The sequence below is a fragment of the Oncorhynchus mykiss genome, chromosome 12 (assembly GCF_013265735.2).
Source record: "Oncorhynchus mykiss isolate Arlee chromosome 12, USDA_OmykA_1.1, whole genome shotgun sequence".
In the NCBI taxonomy this organism is placed as follows: domain Eukaryota; kingdom Metazoa; phylum Chordata; class Actinopteri; order Salmoniformes; family Salmonidae; genus Oncorhynchus; species Oncorhynchus mykiss.
The window spans coordinates 99,842,454-99,863,079 of NC_048576.1; the positions used below are offsets into that span (position 1 = coordinate 99,842,454).

Sequence of the window (20,626 nt, forward strand, 5' to 3'; positions counted from 1 at the left end):
AAAAATACAGATTTATATCTTTATGTTTGAAGCCTGAAATGTGGCAAAAGGTCGCAAAGTTCAAGGGGGCCGAATACTTTCGCAAGGCACTGTATATATAGCCATATACATATATATATATATATATATATATATATATATATATACATACAGACATATACACACACACACACACACACACACACACTCACTCACTCACTCACTCACTCACTCACTCACTCAGGGAGGGAATGTTGTTTTTACATGAAAATGGAAGAAAAGGATAAGCCTATGGATTATGAAAACAACAAAAATAAATGGGAAAATTGGAGAGGACAAATGACCAGAGATAGTGTTGTTTAACTCACTGACCCATGAGTTTTTCTTACCTTTGTTTCAGAGAAAAGTCTCCCTCTCTAAACTTTATAGGTGTACCCATAGACCAGTCACTCTTCATGGACAGACCGCTGGGCACAGGGGAGGCTGGTCTCTCCTGCTTGATTGAACTTCAACACAACAGAGACAAATATTACATCTCTCATCTACTCTGAGCTCAGATGGGGAAACATAAGAAGAGTTTAATTTCAAAACGCTATATATCCATTTTCAGAAATGTTGGTAAATTAGCGTTTATAGTTCAAATAAATTATGAAAGGTGTGTTTTATCACTGTCTAATTATGGGGTTGGTCAATGACAGACATGTGTTTGTTTAAAATCTATCACTTGAATGGTTTCAATTCAGAGAGACAAATATTCATGTTATTTTTGTTTTTAAAATCAAGATATCTGCCTCAGTCTCAGAGAAATCAGTAGTACTGCTAGGTTTAACACAGTAATAATATATATCTGCCTCACTCTCAGAGAAATCAGTAGTACTGCTAGGTTTTACACAGTAATAATATATATCTGACTCAGTCTCAGAGAAATCTGCCTCACTCTCAGATAAATCAGTAGTACTGCTAGGTTTAACACAGTAATAATATATATCTGCCTCAGTCTCAGAGAAATCAGTAGTACTGCCAGGTTTTACACAGTAATAATATATATCTGCCTCACTCTCAGAGAAATCAGTAGTACTGCTAGGTTTAACACAGTAATAATATATATCTGCCTCAGTCTCAGAGAAATCAGTAGTACTGCCAGGTTTTACACAGTAATAATATATATCTGACTCACTCTCAGAGGAATCAGTAGTACTGCTAGGTTTAACACAGTAATAATATATATCTGACTCAGTCTCAGAGAAATAAATAGCACTGCTAGGTTTAACGCAGTCAAATGTAAATAAATAACTAATAACTATCTAAAATGTTTACAGTAATAACATCTATGTTTACAGTAATAACATCTATAATGTTTACAGTAATGACATCTATAATGTTTACAGTAATAACATCTATGTTTACAGTAATAACATCTAATGTTTACAGTAATGACATCTATAATGTTTACAGTAATGACATCTATTATGTTTACAGTAATGACATCTATAATGTTTACAGTAATGACATCTATTATGTTTACAGTAATGACATCTATAATGTTTACAGTAATGACATCTATAATGTTTACAGTAATAACATCTATAATGTTTACAGTAATAACATCTATAATGTTTACAGTAATGACATCTATAATGTTTACAGTAATGACATCTATTATGTTTACAGTAATGACTATTACCCATCATGAGCTATTTTAATCCCGCCCCTCTGCTCCTCTCAGCCCAGTCCACCTGTCTCTGTAGAACATCCTCTTGATTTCCACCTGGCATATATTATTCAACTGTGTTGTGAGTCTTACATGGATTTGAACCTTTCTAGTCTCATAGTATCCACAGACTGTCAGATAAAGATACATATTTTTCATAAGAGTATTATTCTACTGTTGATTGACTGACTATGTCTTTCCAAATCCCCCAGCACTGCTATTTCTATGTAACGGTTTTCTTTAGGTGAAGGAGAGTCGGACCAAAATGTTATTCATGATTTTTAATGAAGAAAAAACTATACATGAATAAACTAAACAAGAAAAGTGAAAACCTAAACAGTCTTATCTGGTACAAAGGAACAAACACCCACAAAACACACAGTGAAACCCAGGCTACCTAAATATGGTTCCCAATCAGAGACAATGACTAACACCTGCCTCTGATTGAGAACCATATCAGGCCAGACATAGAAATAGACAAACCAGACACACAACATAGAATCCCCACCCAGCTCACGTCCTGACCAACACTAAAACAAGGAAAACACACAAGAACAATGGTCAGAACGTGACATTCTAAAGATAATTTTAAACTAATATTGTGACTTTTCAACTATTTCCCTGTAAATTCTATTCTTAGCTAAAAATGTTACAGACACATGAAGGTACCTATAAGCAATCATTTCTGATGAATATTTTTTTTTAAATGTGAATTTTGGGGGGAAATTATGCAAAATTATTCAGCCCCTTTACTTTCAGTGCAGCAAACTCTCTCTCCAGAAGTTCAGTGAGGATCTCTGAATGATCCAATGTTGACCTAAATGACTAATGATGATAAATACAATCCACCTGTGTGTAATCAAGTCTCCGTATAAATGCACCTGCACTGTGATAGTCTCAGAGGTCCGTCAAAAGCGCAGAGAGCATCATGAAGAACAAGGAACACACCAGGCAGGTCCGAGATACTGTTGTGAAGAAGTTTAAAGCCGGATTTGGATACAAAAAGATTTCCCAAGCTTTAAACATCCCAAGGAGCACTGTGCAAGCGATAATATTGAAATGGAAGGAGTATCAGACCACTGCAATTCTACCAAGACCTGGCCGTCCCTCTAAAATTTCAGCTCATACAAGGAGAAGACTGATCAGAGATGCAGCCAAGAGGCCCATGATCACTCTGGATGAACTGCAGAGATCTACAGCTGAGGTGGGAGATTCTGTCCATAGGACAACAATCAGTTGTATATTGCACAAATCTGGCCTTTATGGAAGAGTGGCAAGAAGAAAGCCATTTCTTAAAGATATCCATAAAAAGTGTTGTTTAAAGTTTGCCACAAGCAACCTGGGAGACACACCAAACATGTGGAAGAAGGTGCTCTGGTCAGATGAAACCAAAATTGAACTTTTTGGCAACAATGCAAAACGTTATGTTTGGCGTAAAAGCAACACAGCTGAACACACCATCCTCACTGTCAAACATGGTGGTGGCAGCATCATGGTTTGGGCCTGCTTTTCTTCAGCAGGGACAGGGAAGATGGTTACAATTGATGGGAAGATGAATGGAGCCAAATACAGGACCATTCTGGAAGAAAACCTGATAGAGTCTGCAAAAGACCTAAGACTGGGACGGAGATTTGTCTTCCAACAAGACAATGATCCAAAACATAAAGCAAAATCTACAATGGAATGGTTCAAAAATAAACATATCCAGGTGTTAGAATGGCCAAGTCAAAGTCCAGACCTGAATCTAATCGAGAATCTGTGGAAAGAACTGAAAACTGCTGTTCACAAATGCTCTCCATCCAACCTCACTGAGCTCGAGCTGTTTTGCAAGGAGGAATGGGAAAAAATTTCAGTCTCTCGATGTGCAAAACTGATAGAGACATACCCCAAGCGACTTACAGCTGTAATCGCAGCAAAAGGTGGCGCTACAAAGTATTAACTTAAGGGGGCTGAATAATTTTGCACGCCCAATTTTTCAGTTTTTGATTTGTTAAAAGAGTTTGAAATATCCAATAAATGTTGTTCCACTTCATGATTGTGTCCCACTTGTTGTTGATTCTTCACAAAAAAATACAGATTTATATCTTTATGTTTGAAGCCTGAAATGTGGCAAAAGGTCGCAAAGTTCAAGGGGGCCGAATACTTTCGCAAGGCACTGTATATATAGCCATATACATATATATATATATATATATATATACATACAGACATATACACACACACACACACACACACACACACTCACTCACTCACTCACTCACTCACTCACTCACTCAGGGAGGGAATGTTGTTTTTACATGAAAATGGAAGAAAAGGATAAGCCTATGGATTATGAAAACAACAAAAATAAATGGGAAAATTGGAGAGGACAAATGACCAGAGATAGTGTTGTTTAACTCACTGACCCATGAGTTTTTCTTACCTTTGTTTCAGAGAAAAGTCTCCCTCTCTAAACTTTATAGGTGTACCCATAGACCAGTCACTCTTCATGGACAGACCGCTGGGCACAGGGGAGGCTGGTCTCTCCTGCTTGATTGAACTTCAACACAACAGAGACAAATATTACATCTCTCATCTACTCTGAGCTCAGATGGGGAAACATAAGAAGAGTTTAATTTCAAAACGCTATATATCCATTTTCAGAAATGTTGGTAAATTAGCGTTTATAGTTCAAATAAATTATGAAAGGTGTGTTTTATCACTGTCTAATTATGGGGTTGGTCAATGACAGACATGTGTTTGTTTAAAATCTATCACTTGAATGGTTTCAATTCAGAGAGACAAATATTCATGTTATTTTTGTTTTTAAAATCAAGATATCTGCCTCAGTCTCAGAGAAATCAGTAGTACTGCTAGGTTTAACACAGTAATAATATATATCTGCCTCACTCTCAGAGAAATCAGTAGTACTGCTAGGTTTTACACAGTAATAATATATATCTGACTCAGTCTCAGAGAAATCTGCCTCACTCTCAGATAAATCAGTAGTACTGCTAGGTTTAACACAGTAATAATATATATCTGCCTCAGTCTCAGAGAAATCAGTAGTACTGCCAGGTTTTACACAGTAATAATATATATCTGCCTCACTCTCAGAGAAATCAGTAGTACTGCTAGGTTTAACACAGTAATAATATATATCTGCCTCAGTCTCAGAGAAATCAGTAGTACTGCCAGGTTTTACACAGTAATAATATATATCTGACTCACTCTCAGAGGAATCAGTAGTACTGCTAGGTTTAACACAGTAATAATATATATCTGACTCAGTCTCAGAGAAATAAATAGCACTGCTAGGTTTAACGCAGTCAAATGTAAATAAATAACTAATAACTATCTAAAATGTTTACAGTAATAACATCTATGTTTACAGTAATAACATCTATAATGTTTACAGTAATGACATCTATAATGTTTACAGTAATAACATCTATGTTTACAGTAATAACATCTAATGTTTACAGTAATGACATCTATAATGTTTACAGTAATGACATCTATTATGTTTACAGTAATGACATCTATAATGTTTACAGTAATGACATCTATTATGTTTACAGTAATGACATCTATAATGTTTACAGTAATGACATCTATAATGTTTACAGTAATAACATCTATAATGTTTACAGTAATAACATCTATAATGTTTACAGTAATGACATCTATAATGTTTACAGTAATGACATCTATTATGTTTACAGTAATGACTATTACCCATCATGAGCTATTTTAATCCCGCCCCTCTGCTCCTCTCAGCCCAGTCCACCTGTCTCTGTAGAACATCCTCTTGATTTCCACCTGGCATATATTATTCAACTGTGTTGTGAGTCTTACATGGATTTGAACCTTTCTAGTCTCATAGTATCCACAGACTGTCAGATAAAGATACATATTTTTCATAAGAGTATTATTCTACTGTTGATTGACTGACTATGTCTTTCCAAATCCCCCAGCACTGCTATTTCTATGTAACGGTTTTCTTTAGGTGAAGGAGAGTCGGACCAAAATGTTATTCATGATTTTTAATGAAGAAAAAACTATACATGAATAAACTAAACAAGAAAAGTGAAAACCTAAACAGTCTTATCTGGTACAAAGGAACAAACACCCACAAAACACACAGTGAAACCCAGGCTACCTAAATATGGTTCCCAATCAGAGACAATGACTAACACCTGCCTCTGATTGAGAACCATATCAGGCCAGACATAGAAATAGACAAACCAGACACACAACATAGAATCCCCACCCAGCTCACGTCCTGACCAACACTAAAACAAGGAAAACACACAAGAACAATGGTCAGAACGTGACATTCTAAAGATAATTTTAAACTAATATTGTGACTTTTCAACTATTTCCCTGTAAATTCTATTCTTAGCTAAAAATGTTACAGACACATGAAGGTACCTATAAGCAATCATTTCTGATGAATATTTTTTTTTAAATGTGAATTTTGGGGGGAAATTATGCAAAATTATTCAGCCCCTTTACTTTCAGTGCAGCAAACTCTCTCTCCAGAAGTTCAGTGAGGATCTCTGAATGATCCAATGTTGACCTAAATGACTAATGATGATAAATACAATCCACCTGTGTGTAATCAAGTCTCCGTATAAATGCACCTGCACTGTGATAGTCTCAGAGGTCCGTCAAAAGCGCAGAGAGCATCATGAAGAACAAGGAACACACCAGGCAGGTCCGAGATACTGTTGTGAAGAAGTTTAAAGCCGGATTTGGATACAAAAAGATTTCCCAAGCTTTAAACATCCCAAGGAGCACTGTGCAAGCGATAATATTGAAATGGAAGGAGTATCAGACCACTGCAATTCTACCAAGACCTGGCCGTCCCTCTAAAATTTCAGCTCATACAAGGAGAAGACTGATCAGAGATGCAGCCAAGAGGCCCATGATCACTCTGGATGAACTGCAGAGATCTACAGCTGAGGTGGGAGATTCTGTCCATAGGACAACAATCAGTTGTATATTGCACAAATCTGGCCTTTATGGAAGAGTGGCAAGAAGAAAGCCATTTCTTAAAGATATCCATAAAAAGTGTTGTTTAAAGTTTGCCACAAGCAACCTGGGAGACACACCAAACATGTGGAAGAAGGTGCTCTGGTCAGATGAAACCAAAATTGAACTTTTTGGCAACAATGCAAAACGTTATGTTTGGCGTAAAAGCAACACAGCTGAACACACCATCCTCACTGTCAAACATGGTGGTGGCAGCATCATGGTTTGGGCCTGCTTTTCTTCAGCAGGGACAGGGAAGATGGTTACAATTGATGGGAAGATGAATGGAGCCAAATACAGGACCATTCTGGAAGAAAACCTGATAGAGTCTGCAAAAGACCTAAGACTGGGACGGAGATTTGTCTTCCAACAAGACAATGATCCAAAACATAAAGCAAAATCTACAATGGAATGGTTCAAAAATAAACATATCCAGGTGTTAGAATGGCCAAGTCAAAGTCCAGACCTGAATCTAATCGAGAATCTGTGGAAAGAACTGAAAACTGCTGTTCACAAATGCTCTCCATCCAACCTCACTGAGCTCGAGCTGTTTTGCAAGGAGGAATGGGAAAAAATTTCAGTCTCTCGATGTGCAAAACTGATAGAGACATACCCCAAGCGACTTACAGCTGTAATCGCAGCAAAAGGTGGCGCTACAAAGTATTAACTTAAGGGGGCTGAATAATTTTGCACGCCCAATTTTTCAGTTTTTGATTTGTTAAAAGAGTTTGAAATATCCAATAAATGTTGTTCCACTTCATGATTGTGTCCCACTTGTTGTTGATTCTTCACAAAAAAATACAGATTTATATCTTTATGTTTGAAGCCTGAAATGTGGCAAAAGGTCGCAAAGTTCAAGGGGGCCGAATACTTTCGCAAGGCACTGTATATATAGCCATATACATATATATATATATATATATATATACATACAGACATATACACACACACACACACACACACACACACTCACTCACTCACTCACTCACTCACTCACTCAGGGAGGGAATGTTGTTTTTACATGAAAATGGAAGAAAAGGATAAGCCTATGGATTATGAAAACAACAAAAATAAATGGGAAAATTGGAGAGGACAAATGACCAGAGATAGTGTTGTTTAACTCACTGACCCATGAGTTTTTCTTACCTTTGTTTCAGAGAAAAGTCTCCCTCTCTAAACTTTATAGGTGTACCCATAGACCAGTCACTCTTCATGGACAGACCGCTGGGCACAGGGGAGGCTGGTCTCTCCTGCTTGATTGAACTTCAACACAACAGAGACAAATATTACATCTCTCATCTACTCTGAGCTCAGATGGGGAAACATAAGAAGAGTTTAATTTCAAAACGCTATATATCCATTTTCAGAAATGTTGGTAAATTAGCGTTTATAGTTCAAATAAATTATGAAAGGTGTGTTTTATCACTGTCTAATTATGGGGTTGGTCAATGACAGACATGTGTTTGTTTAAAATCTATCACTTGAATGGTTTCAATTCAGAGAGACAAATATTCATGTTATTTTTGTTTTTAAAATCAAGATATCTGCCTCAGTCTCAGAGAAATCAGTAGTACTGCTAGGTTTAACACAGTAATAATATATATCTGCCTCACTCTCAGAGAAATCAGTAGTACTGCTAGGTTTTACACAGTAATAATATATATCTGACTCAGTCTCAGAGAAATCTGCCTCACTCTCAGATAAATCAGTAGTACTGCTAGGTTTAACACAGTAATAATATATATCTGCCTCAGTCTCAGAGAAATCAGTAGTACTGCCAGGTTTTACACAGTAATAATATATATCTGCCTCACTCTCAGAGAAATCAGTAGTACTGCTAGGTTTAACACAGTAATAATATATATCTGCCTCAGTCTCAGAGAAATCAGTAGTACTGCCAGGTTTTACACAGTAATAATATATATCTGACTCACTCTCAGAGGAATCAGTAGTACTGCTAGGTTTAACACAGTAATAATATATATCTGACTCAGTCTCAGAGAAATAAATAGCACTGCTAGGTTTAACGCAGTCAAATGTAAATAAATAACTAATAACTATCTAAAATGTTTACAGTAATAACATCTATGTTTACAGTAATAACATCTATAATGTTTACAGTAATGACATCTATAATGTTTACAGTAATAACATCTATGTTTACAGTAATAACATCTAATGTTTACAGTAATGACATCTATAATGTTTACAGTAATGACATCTATTATGTTTACAGTAATGACATCTATAATGTTTACAGTAATGACATCTATTATGTTTACAGTAATGACATCTATAATGTTTACAGTAATGACATCTATAATGTTTACAGTAATAACATCTATAATGTTTACAGTAATAACATCTATAATGTTTACAGTAATGACATCTATAATGTTTACAGTAATGACATCTATTATGTTTACAGTAATGACTATTACCCATCATGAGCTATTTTAATCCCGCCCCTCTGCTCCTCTCAGCCCAGTCCACCTGTCTCTGTAGAACATCCTCTTGATTTCCACCTGGCATATATTATTCAACTGTGTTGTGAGTCTTACATGGATTTGAACCTTTCTAGTCTCATAGTATCCACAGACTGTCAGATAAAGATACATATTTTTCATAAGAGTATTATTCTACTGTTGATTGACTGACTATGTCTTTCCAAATCCCCCAGCACTGCTATTTCTATGTAACGGTTTTCTTTAGGTGAAGGAGAGTCGGACCAAAATGTTATTCATGATTTTTAATGAAGAAAAAACTATACATGAATAAACTAAACAAGAAAAGTGAAAACCTAAACAGTCTTATCTGGTACAAAGGAACAAACACCCACAAAACACACAGTGAAACCCAGGCTACCTAAATATGGTTCCCAATCAGAGACAATGACTAACACCTGCCTCTGATTGAGAACCATATCAGGCCAGACATAGAAATAGACAAACCAGACACACAACATAGAATCCCCACCCAGCTCACGTCCTGACCAACACTAAAACAAGGAAAACACACAAGAACAATGGTCAGAACGTGACATTCTAAAGATAATTTTAAACTAATATTGTGACTTTTCAACTATTTCCCTGTAAATTCTATTCTTAGCTAAAAATGTTACAGACACATGAAGGTACCTATAAGCAATCATTTCTGATGAATATTTTTTTTTAAATGTGAATTTTGGGGGGAAATTATGCAAAATTATTCAGCCCCTTTACTTTCAGTGCAGCAAACTCTCTCTCCAGAAGTTCAGTGAGGATCTCTGAATGATCCAATGTTGACCTAAATGACTAATGATGATAAATACAATCCACCTGTGTGTAATCAAGTCTCCGTATAAATGCACCTGCACTGTGATAGTCTCAGAGGTCCGTCAAAAGCGCAGAGAGCATCATGAAGAACAAGGAACACACCAGGCAGGTCCGAGATACTGTTGTGAAGAAGTTTAAAGCCGGATTTGGATACAAAAAGATTTCCCAAGCTTTAAACATCCCAAGGAGCACTGTGCAAGCGATAATATTGAAATGGAAGGAGTATCAGACCACTGCAATTCTACCAAGACCTGGCCGTCCCTCTAAAATTTCAGCTCATACAAGGAGAAGACTGATCAGAGATGCAGCCAAGAGGCCCATGATCACTCTGGATGAACTGCAGAGATCTACAGCTGAGGTGGGAGATTCTGTCCATAGGACAACAATCAGTTGTATATTGCACAAATCTGGCCTTTATGGAAGAGTGGCAAGAAGAAAGCCATTTCTTAAAGATATCCATAAAAAGTGTTGTTTAAAGTTTGCCACAAGCAACCTGGGAGACACACCAAACATGTGGAAGAAGGTGCTCTGGTCAGATGAAACCAAAATTGAACTTTTTGGCAACAATGCAAAACGTTATGTTTGGCGTAAAAGCAACACAGCTGAACACACCATCCTCACTGTCAAACATGGTGGTGGCAGCATCATGGTTTGGGCCTGCTTTTCTTCAGCAGGGACAGGGAAGATGGTTACAATTGATGGGAAGATGAATGGAGCCAAATACAGGACCATTCTGGAAGAAAACCTGATAGAGTCTGCAAAAGACCTAAGACTGGGACGGAGATTTGTCTTCCAACAAGACAATGATCCAAAACATAAAGCAAAATCTACAATGGAATGGTTCAAAAATAAACATATCCAGGTGTTAGAATGGCCAAGTCAAAGTCCAGACCTGAATCTAATCGAGAATCTGTGGAAAGAACTGAAAACTGCTGTTCACAAATGCTCTCCATCCAACCTCACTGAGCTCGAGCTGTTTTGCAAGGAGGAATGGGAAAAAATTTCAGTCTCTCGATGTGCAAAACTGATAGAGACATACCCCAAGCGACTTACAGCTGTAATCGCAGCAAAAGGTGGCGCTACAAAGTATTAACTTAAGGGGGCTGAATAATTTTGCACGCCCAATTTTTCAGTTTTTGATTTGTTAAAAGAGTTTGAAATATCCAATAAATGTTGTTCCACTTCATGATTGTGTCCCACTTGTTGTTGATTCTTCACAAAAAAATACAGATTTATATCTTTATGTTTGAAGCCTGAAATGTGGCAAAAGGTCGCAAAGTTCAAGGGGGCCGAATACTTTCGCAAGGCACTGTATATATAGCCATATACATATATATATATATATATATATATATACATACAGACATATACACACACACACACACACACACACACTCACTCACTCACTCACTCACTCAGGGAGGGAATGTTGTTTTTACATGAAAATGGAAGAAAAGGATAAGCCTATGGATTATGAAAACAACAAAAATAAATGGGAAAATTGGAGAGGACAAATGACCAGAGATAGTGTTGTTTAACTCACTGACCCATGAGTTTTTCTTACCTTTGTTTCAGAGAAAAGTCTCCCTCTCTAAACTTTATAGGTGTACCCATAGACCAGTCACTCTTCATGGACAGACCGCTGGGCACAGGGGAGGCTGGTCTCTCCTGCTTGATTGAGCTTCAACACAACAGAGACAAATATTACATCTCTCATCTACTCTGAGCTCAGATGGGGAAACATAAGAAGAGTTTAATTTCAAAACGCTATATATCCATTTTCAGAAATGTTGGTAAATTAGCGTTTATAGTTCAAATAAATTATGAAAGGTGTGTTTTATCACTGTCTAATTATGGGGTTGGTCAATGACAGACATGTGTTTGTTTAAAATCTATCACTTGAATGGTTTCAATTCAGAGAGACAAATATTCATGTTATTTTTGTTTTTAAAATCAAGATATCTGCCTCAGTCTCAGAGAAATCAGTAGTACTGCTAGGTTTAACACAGTAATAATATATATCTGACTCACTCTCAGAGAAATCAGTAGTACTGCTAGGTTTTACACAGTAATAATATATATCTGACTCAGTCTCAGAGAAATCTGCCTCACTCTCAGATAAATCAGTAGTACTGCTAGGTTTAACACAGTAATAATATATATCTGCCTCACTCTCAGAGAAATCAGTAGTACTGCTAGGTTTAACACAGTAATAATATATATCTGCCTCACTCTCAGAGAAATCAGTAGTACTGCTAGGTTTAACACAGTAATAATATATATCTGACTCACTCTCAGAGGAATCAGTAGTACTGCCAGGTTTTACACAGTAATAATATATATCTGACTCACTCTCAGAGGAATCAGTAGTACTGCTAGGTTTAACACAGTAATAATATATATCTGCCTCAGTCTCAGAGAAATCAGTAGTACTGCCAGGTTTTACACAGTAATAATATATATCTGACTCACTCTCAGAGGAATCAGTAGTACTGCTAGGTTTAACACAGTAATAATATATATCTGACTCAGTCTCAGAGAAATAAATAGCACTGCTAGGTTTAACGCAGTCAAATGTAAATAAATAACTAATAACTATCTAAAATGTTTACAGTAATAACATCTATGTTTACAGTAATAACATCTATAATGTTTACAGTAATGACATCTATAATGTTTACAGTAATAACATCTATGTTTACAGTAATAACATCTAATGTTTACAGTAATGACATCTATAATGTTTACAGTAATGACATCTATTATGTTTACAGTAATGACATCTATAATGTTTACAGTAATGACATCTATTATGTTTACAGTAATGACATCTATAATGTTTACAGTAATGACATCTATAATGTTTACAGTAATAACATCTATAATGTTTACAGTAATAACATCTATAATGTTTACAGTAATGACATCTATAATGTTTACAGTAATGACATCTATTATGTTTACAGTAATGACTATTACCCATCATGAGCTATTTTAATCCCGCCCCTCTGCTCCTCTCAGCCCAGTCCACCTGTCTCTGTAGAACATCCTCTTGATTTCCACCTGGCATATATTATTCAACTGTGTTGTGAGTCTTACATGGATTTGAACCTTTCTAGTCTCATAGTATCCACAGACTGTCAGATAAAGATACATATTTTTCATAAGAGTATTATTCTACTGTTGATTGACTGACTATGTCTTTCCAAATCCCCCAGCACTGCTATTTCTATGTAACGGTTTTCTTTAGGTGAAGGAGAGTTGGACCAAAATGTTATTCATGATTTTTAATGAAGAAAAAACTATACATGAATAAACTAAACAAGAAAAGTGAAAACCTAAACAGTCTTATCTGGTACAAAGGAACAAACACCCACAAAACACACAGTGAAACCCAGGCTACCTAAATATGGTTTCCAATCAGAGACAATGACTAACACCTGCCTCTGATTGAGAACCATATCAGGCCAGACATAGAAATAGACAAACCAGACACACAACATAGAATCCCCACCCAGCTCACGTCCTGACCAACACTAAAACAAGGAAAACACACAAGAACAATGGTCAGAACGTGACATTCTAAAGATAATTTTAAACTAATATTGTGACTTTTCAACTATTTCCCTGTAAATTCTATTCTTAGCTAAAAATGTTACAGACACATGAAGGTACCTATAAGCAATCATTTCTGATTAATATTTTTTTTTAAATGTGAATTTTGGGGGGATTTAATGATTTAGAAATAAAGTTCTTTATTGACAATGTCATCTCACCTCTTGGCTTTGGTGTCATGTCCCCCAGAGAGTCTAATTTTAGAGGCAGGGCCCCCCTCCTCTCTCTTCCCAGAGAGACTCATTTTAGAGAACTGTCGTCTAAACAGAGATCCAACATGTTGGTTGTGGTTAACACAGTGAAAACTAATTATGGAATGTCAATTGTTCTATTGTATTCATTATCTCTTAGAAATAAAATATTTACTGACAGACACATCCAAACAGTCAGGTGATTTAATGCATCACATGAACATGTAGTGGTGACTGATATGTTTCACCTCTTCTCCATGTAGTGGAACTATTGATAATAACAATACAATAATAATATTAATAATAAATTCTCACTTTGTCTTTTAATCATTTCACTCATTCTAGTGTGTTTCTTTGTTCAACAGTTATTAATTTAATTCATAATAACAATGTTAAGAAAAGTATTTGTGGTTTCATACCAAATTATACAGGAAGCAGGAGCTCATTCTAATTTTTAAAAACAACACATTCTGATATTCTGAAAGATGATTTAGAACTATGATACATTAACATTTTTACAAATGGTAAAATAACCAGATATACGCATCCTACAATACGATATATGAACAATAGGTTTTTTAAATTTGATTTGCCTACGCCCAGTTAGCGCTATTTTGTATGATTGAACTGTCACGTAGCTGTCCCAGGTGAAATGGACTGTTAGATCTGAGTATTTTACTGTCATTCACTATACTAAAATAACACTATACATTTAATGTCTCTACACACTTTACAATAATCCCTGGGAAGATTCTTACCTTGTAGCCTGAATTCACAACCAGAACATGTCAAGTCATTGAGATATTTTCCGTTGTGCTGAGAGAGCACCTTCCTGATAACAAGTGTGTCTGTATCTATGTTCTATGTACAGTTGATCTTTGGATGCAATAATATCTGGTCAAAGTCTAGTGACTCAACACCATAATATAGAATAAACATAACAGTAGTTTAACCTTTGGCCAGTAGAGGCCATGGCAGATTATAACATGTCATTATGATGATCCAGGTTCATATTATAAAATGTAGAATCATTATGATGGATCCAGTTTCAACATATCTCCAACTTTGAAGTATATTTGGGGTCCCAAATTTTTGACATTCTTGACACCCTCAAACCAACAAAGTTTCCTGATTCTGATCTGTTTAAACCAACTCTTAGTGTCCTGATTCAGATCTGTTCAAATCAACTCTTAGTGTCCTGATTCAGATCTGTTCAAACCAACTCTTATTTTTTTATTTTTTTTTTATTTTACCTTTATTTAACCTTTATTTAACCAGGCAAGTCAGTTAAGAACAAATTCTTATTTTCAATGACGGCCTGGGAACAGTGGGTTAACTGCCTGTTCAGGGGCAGAACGACAGATTTGTACCTTGTCAGCTCGGGGGTTTGAACTCGCAACCTTCCGGTTACTAGTCCAACGCTCTAACCACTAGGCTACCCTGCCGCCCCGAATTAGTGTCCTGATTCAGATCTGTTCAAACCAACTCTTAGTTTCCTGATTCAGATCTATTTAAACCAACTCTTAGTTTCCTGATTCAGATCTGTTTAAACCAACTCTTAGTGTCCTGATTCAGATCTGTTCAAATCAACTCTTAGTGTCCTGATTCAGATCTGTTCAAACCAACTCTTAGTGTCCTGATTCAGATCTGTTCAAACCAACTCTTAGTTTCCTGATTCAGATCTATTTAAACCAACTCTTAGTTTCCTGATTCAGATCTGTTTAAACCAACTCTTAGTGTCCTGATTCAGATCTGTTCAAACCAACTCTTAGTGTCCTGATTCAGATCTGTTCAAACCAACTCTTAGTGTCCTGATTCAGATCTGTTTAAACCAACTCTTAGTGTCCTGATTCAGATCTGTTTAAACCAACTCTTAGTTTCCTGATTCAGATCTGTCTAAACCAACTCTTAGTGTCCTGATTCAGATCTGTTCAAACCAACTCTTAGTGTCCTGATTCAGATCTGTTCAAACCAACTCTTAGTTTCCTGATTCAGATCTGTTCAAACCAACTCTTAGTTTCCTGATTCAGATCTGTTCAAACCAACTCTTAGTTTCCTGATTCAGATCTGTTCAAACCAACTCTTAGTTTCATGATTCAGATCTGTTTAAACCAACTCTTAGTTTCCTGATTCAGATCTGTTCAAACCAACTCTTAGTTTCCTGATTCAGATCTATTTAAACCAACTCTTAGTGTCCTGATTCAGATCTGTTCAAACAAACTCTTAGTGTCCTGATTCAGATCTATTTAAACCAACTCTTAGTGTCCTGATTCAGATCTGTTTAAACCAACTCTTAGTGTCCTGATTCAGATCTGTTCAAACCAACTCTTAGTTTTATTTAACTCTTTATTTAACTAGGCAATTCAGTTAAGAACAAATTCTTATTTACAATAACAGCCTACCAAAAGGCAAAAGGCCTCGTGGGGATAGTGTCTGGGATTAAAAATATAAATAAATAAAAAATATAGGACAAAACACACATCACGACAAGAGACAAAACACAACACTACATGAAGAGAGAACTAAGACAACAACACAGCATGGCAGCACCACATGACAACGCAGCAGGGTAGCAACACAACATGACAACAACATGGTAGCAACAAAACAGGGTACAAACATTATTGGGCACAGGCAACAGCACAAAGGGCAAGAAGGTAGAGACAACAATAAATCACGCAAAGCAGCCACAACTGTCATTAAGAGTGTCCACGATTGAGTCTTTGAATGAAGAGATTGAGATAAAACTGTCCAGTTTGAGTGTTTGTTGCAGCTCGTTCCAGTCGTTAGCTGCAGCGAACTGAAAAGACGAGCGACCCAGGGATGTGTGTGCTTTGGGGACCTTTAACAGAATGTGACTGGCAGAACAGGTGTTGTATGTGGAGGATGAGGGTTGCAGTAGATATCTCAGACTGGGGGAGTGAGGCCTAAGAGGGTTTTATAAATAAGTATCAACCAGTGGATCTTGTGACGGGTATACAGAGATGACCAGTTTACAGAGGAGTATAGAGTGCAGTGATGTGTCCTGTAAGGAGCATTGGTGGCAAATCTGATGGCAGAATGGTAAAGAACATCTAGTCGCTCGAGAGCACCCTTACCTGCCGATCTATAAATTATGTCTCCGTAATCTAGCATGGGTAGGATGGTCATCTGAATCAGGGTTAGTTTGGCAGCTGGGGTGAAAGAGGTGCGATTACGAGAGAGGAAACCAAGTCTAGATTTAACTTTAGACTGCAGCTTTGATATGTGCTGAGAGAAGGACCCCGTACCGTCAAGCCATACTCCCAAGTACTTGTATGAGGTACTTGTACAAGTACTTGTACCTCATGCTCTAAACCCTCAGAGGTAGTAATCACCTTTCTGTTGGGAGAGGGGCATTTGTCTTACCAAACCACATGACCTTTGTTTTGGAGGTGTTCAGAACAGGGTTAAGGGCAGAGAAAGCTTGTTGGACAATTGACTGGGGCACAGTGCTGTGTTCTGCTGGTGGTGGTGGTGTGAGGCCTTAACCTCTGCCTCCCTCTCTCATTCCCTCTTCCTGGTGGTGGTGTGAGGTCTTAACCTCAGCCTCCCTCTCTCATTCCCACTTCCTGGTGGTGGTGTGAGGTCTTAACCTCAGCCTCCCTCCCTCTCTCATTCCCTCTTCCTCAGTACGATGTAGAAGAGACCACTGACCAGACACAGAGGGAAGGACACCCAGGCCAGAATGTAGGCAAAGCCAAACACAGCATCCTCCTCCCCATCCGGACGCATTACCGTGTAGATTATAGCTCCACACATCACAAACAGACCTGGAGAGAGGGGGAGGAAAAGGAAGGGAGATGGGAGAGGAGAGGAGAAGGGAAAGAGAGAGAGAGAGGGAAAGGGAGAGTGGGGGAGAAGGGAAAAACGCATGGTTAGTTTTAGACAGCTGTTGAGGATCATTCATTTTTTCCAAGTTGACACACCTAATATTTTGTGACAGACTTGGTTATGTTCTGTATATTGGGACAGGGCTGAATCTTCTAGCTTCCACTAGTTAACATCCTGAGCCAGAGAACCACGGCCATATGCAGATTCTTTATTTTTATCCAGCCAACTCTGCCCACAGGATCAAATTGAGTTAGCTAGCTAAGACACGGTATCTAGCATGAGATTTGATTGGGTTCCAACTCAGAGATTATGACACACCTAACATAGAGACATTAAACCAAACCTTGTGTTAAGGGACCTGACATTGAGGCAGTAAACCAAACCTTGTATTAAGGGACCTGACATTGAGGCAGTAAACCAACCCTTGTGTTAAGGGACCTGACATTGAGGCAGTAAACCAACCGTTGTATCCGGCCCTGTTGTGACCATTCTGAGAAATCATATGAATCAATCATATCAATCAACTTCTTTGAATCACACCTTCATGATGCAGAATATATTACTTGTTTGCTGATAAGTACAACTTTAACTTCTCTAGAGCCTGTAAAGTATAAACTTTTTTCTCTCACTATTGTGACTGGTGGGATTAAATGTGTTAAGGCTGCGATAATATCATTGAGTTACACGGCTACTTTAGCTACAGCTTTTAAACGTTATAAAACAGCATTCAACATGAGGTAGACAGCTCTTACTTTTCTCCAGTGTGTCAGCAAGCTCCTTCTGGTTCATTTTCCTCAGGACGTTCAGTGTGATCTTCAGAGCCCCCTCTCTGGCACTGCTCTCCTGCTTCTCATCTTCAGCATCCACCACTTCCTGCTTCTGACTCTCAAAGCCTTGTAGGAGTTCTGATCTCAGAATCATCTTGAACATCTTCAGCTCGTTGTTCATGTCATAATATTCTCTTCAAGCAACTGAAATAATGTCAATAAGTGTATGAATGATTGACATATCAACTTTACTTGAGGTAAACAAGTGTCTAAACTCACAGATACTAAAGGCTACTTCAATAAACAGATTAATACAGGTGTATATATCTATTGTTTAAATGTTTTATGTAACCTTTATTTAACTAGGCATGTCAGATAAAGAATAAATTCTTATTTACAATGTCAGGACTCCCAATCTGCCCTATTGGACTCCCAATCCGCCCTATGGGACTCCCAATCCGCCCTATTGGACTCCCAATCCGCCCTATGGGACTCCCAATCCGCCCTGTGGGACTCCCAATCCGCCCTATGGGACTCCCAATCCGCCCTATGGGACTCCCAATCCGCCCTATGGGACTCCCAATCCGCCCTATGGGACTCCCAATCCGCCCTATGGGACTCCCAATCCGCCCCATGGGACTCCCAATCCGCCCTATGGGACTCCCAATCCGCCCTATGGGACTCCCAATCCGCCCTATGGGACTCCCAATCCGCCCTATGGGACTCCCAATCCGCCCTATGGGACTCCCAATCCGCCCTATGGGACTCCCAATCCGCCCTATGGGACTCCCAATCCGCCCTATGGGACTCCCAATCCGCCCTATGGGACTCCCAATCCGCCCTATGGGACTCCCAATCCGCCCTATTGGACTCCCAATCCACCCTATGGGACTCCCAATCCGCCCTATTGGACTCCCAATCCGCCCTATGGGACTCCCAATCCGCCCTATGGGACTCCCAATCCGCCCTATGGGACTCCCAATCCGCCCTATGGGACTCCCAATCCGCCCTATGGGACTCCCAATCCGCCCTATGGGACTCCCAATCCGCCCTATTGGACTCCAAATCACGGTCAGATGTGAAACAGCCTGGATATGGTTCCTTACATGTTTCCAAAGATGAAAGGAGAATTTCTGTCGCAGTTCAAATGTATTTATTACTCACAAGTTAATGGTCCATAGTTTGTCACACAGATTCCAGGTTGGTGAAAGAAAGCATTGTGATCCAGATGAGGTTAAACAGGTTCCATGTGACATGAATGGCAAAAAGGTCAAATCCCAGTGTACAAAATGATAAGTAGCAACAGGATAATTAAATCCCAAAAGAAACGGTAGCAACCTGTATCTCTACTAGGTGTCTTCCATCAGGTCAATCACCTGTCCTAATGAGTTACTGACGCCATCTTTACCCATAACCCTCCATTCTCTAGACTTACAGGTGAACCATAGGAGTCTTCCATCAGGTCAAACACCTGTCCTAATGAGTTACTGACGCCATCTTTACCCATAACCCTCCATTCTCTAGACTTACAGGTGAACCATAGGTGTCTTCCATCAGGTCAAACACCTGTCCTAATGAGTTACTGATGCCATCTTTACCCATAACCCTCCATTCTCTAGACTTACAGATGAACCATAGGAGTCTTTCATCAGGTCAATCACCTGTCCTAATGAGTTACCGACGCCATCTTTACCCATAACCCTCCATTCTCTAGACTTACAGGTGAACCATAGGAGTCTTCCATCAGGTCAACCACCTGTCCTAATGAGTTACCGACGCCATCTTTACCCATAACCCTCCATTCTCTAGACTTACAGGTGAACCATAGGAGTCTTCCATCAGGTCAACCACCTGTCCTAATGAGTTACTGACGCCATCTTTACCCATAACCCTCCATTCTCTAGACTTACAGGTGAACCATAGGAGTCTTCCTTCAGGTCAATCAGGGCCTTCAGAACATTCAATTAGATTTTAAAATAGAAAGGTTGAACTGACCTGAAACAAGATACTTTTATCCTCATTGAAATGGGCATTGTGTTTTTCCCCCTTTGTGTAAAATGTTAAATCCCTACTGTAACTATGGCAACTAGGACCAGGCATAATTAATTACTGTGTTGTTGTGTCTCTACAGCTGAACAACATGATGGAGGACCAGACATACGGAATGACTGTGTTGTTGTC

At 38.2% G+C, this 20,626-nt stretch overlaps 1 protein-coding gene and 1 long non-coding RNA gene across 2 annotated transcripts in view; both read right to left on the reverse strand.

Annotated features, from left to right (window-relative positions):
- Positions 1–20,626, reverse strand: part of LOC110539068 (NLR family CARD domain-containing protein 3) — a 1,005,455-nt gene that overhangs the window by 13,024 nt on the left and 971,805 nt on the right. The window lies entirely within an intron of this gene.
- On the reverse strand, positions 7,703–14,803 carry LOC110538873. The gene is made up of 3 exons (XR_005035282.1): positions 14,585–14,803; positions 13,797–13,895; positions 7,703–7,969 (listed from the first exon to the last, which is right to left on the reverse strand). It is a non-coding gene; the product is annotated as an uncharacterized LOC110538873 (long non-coding RNA).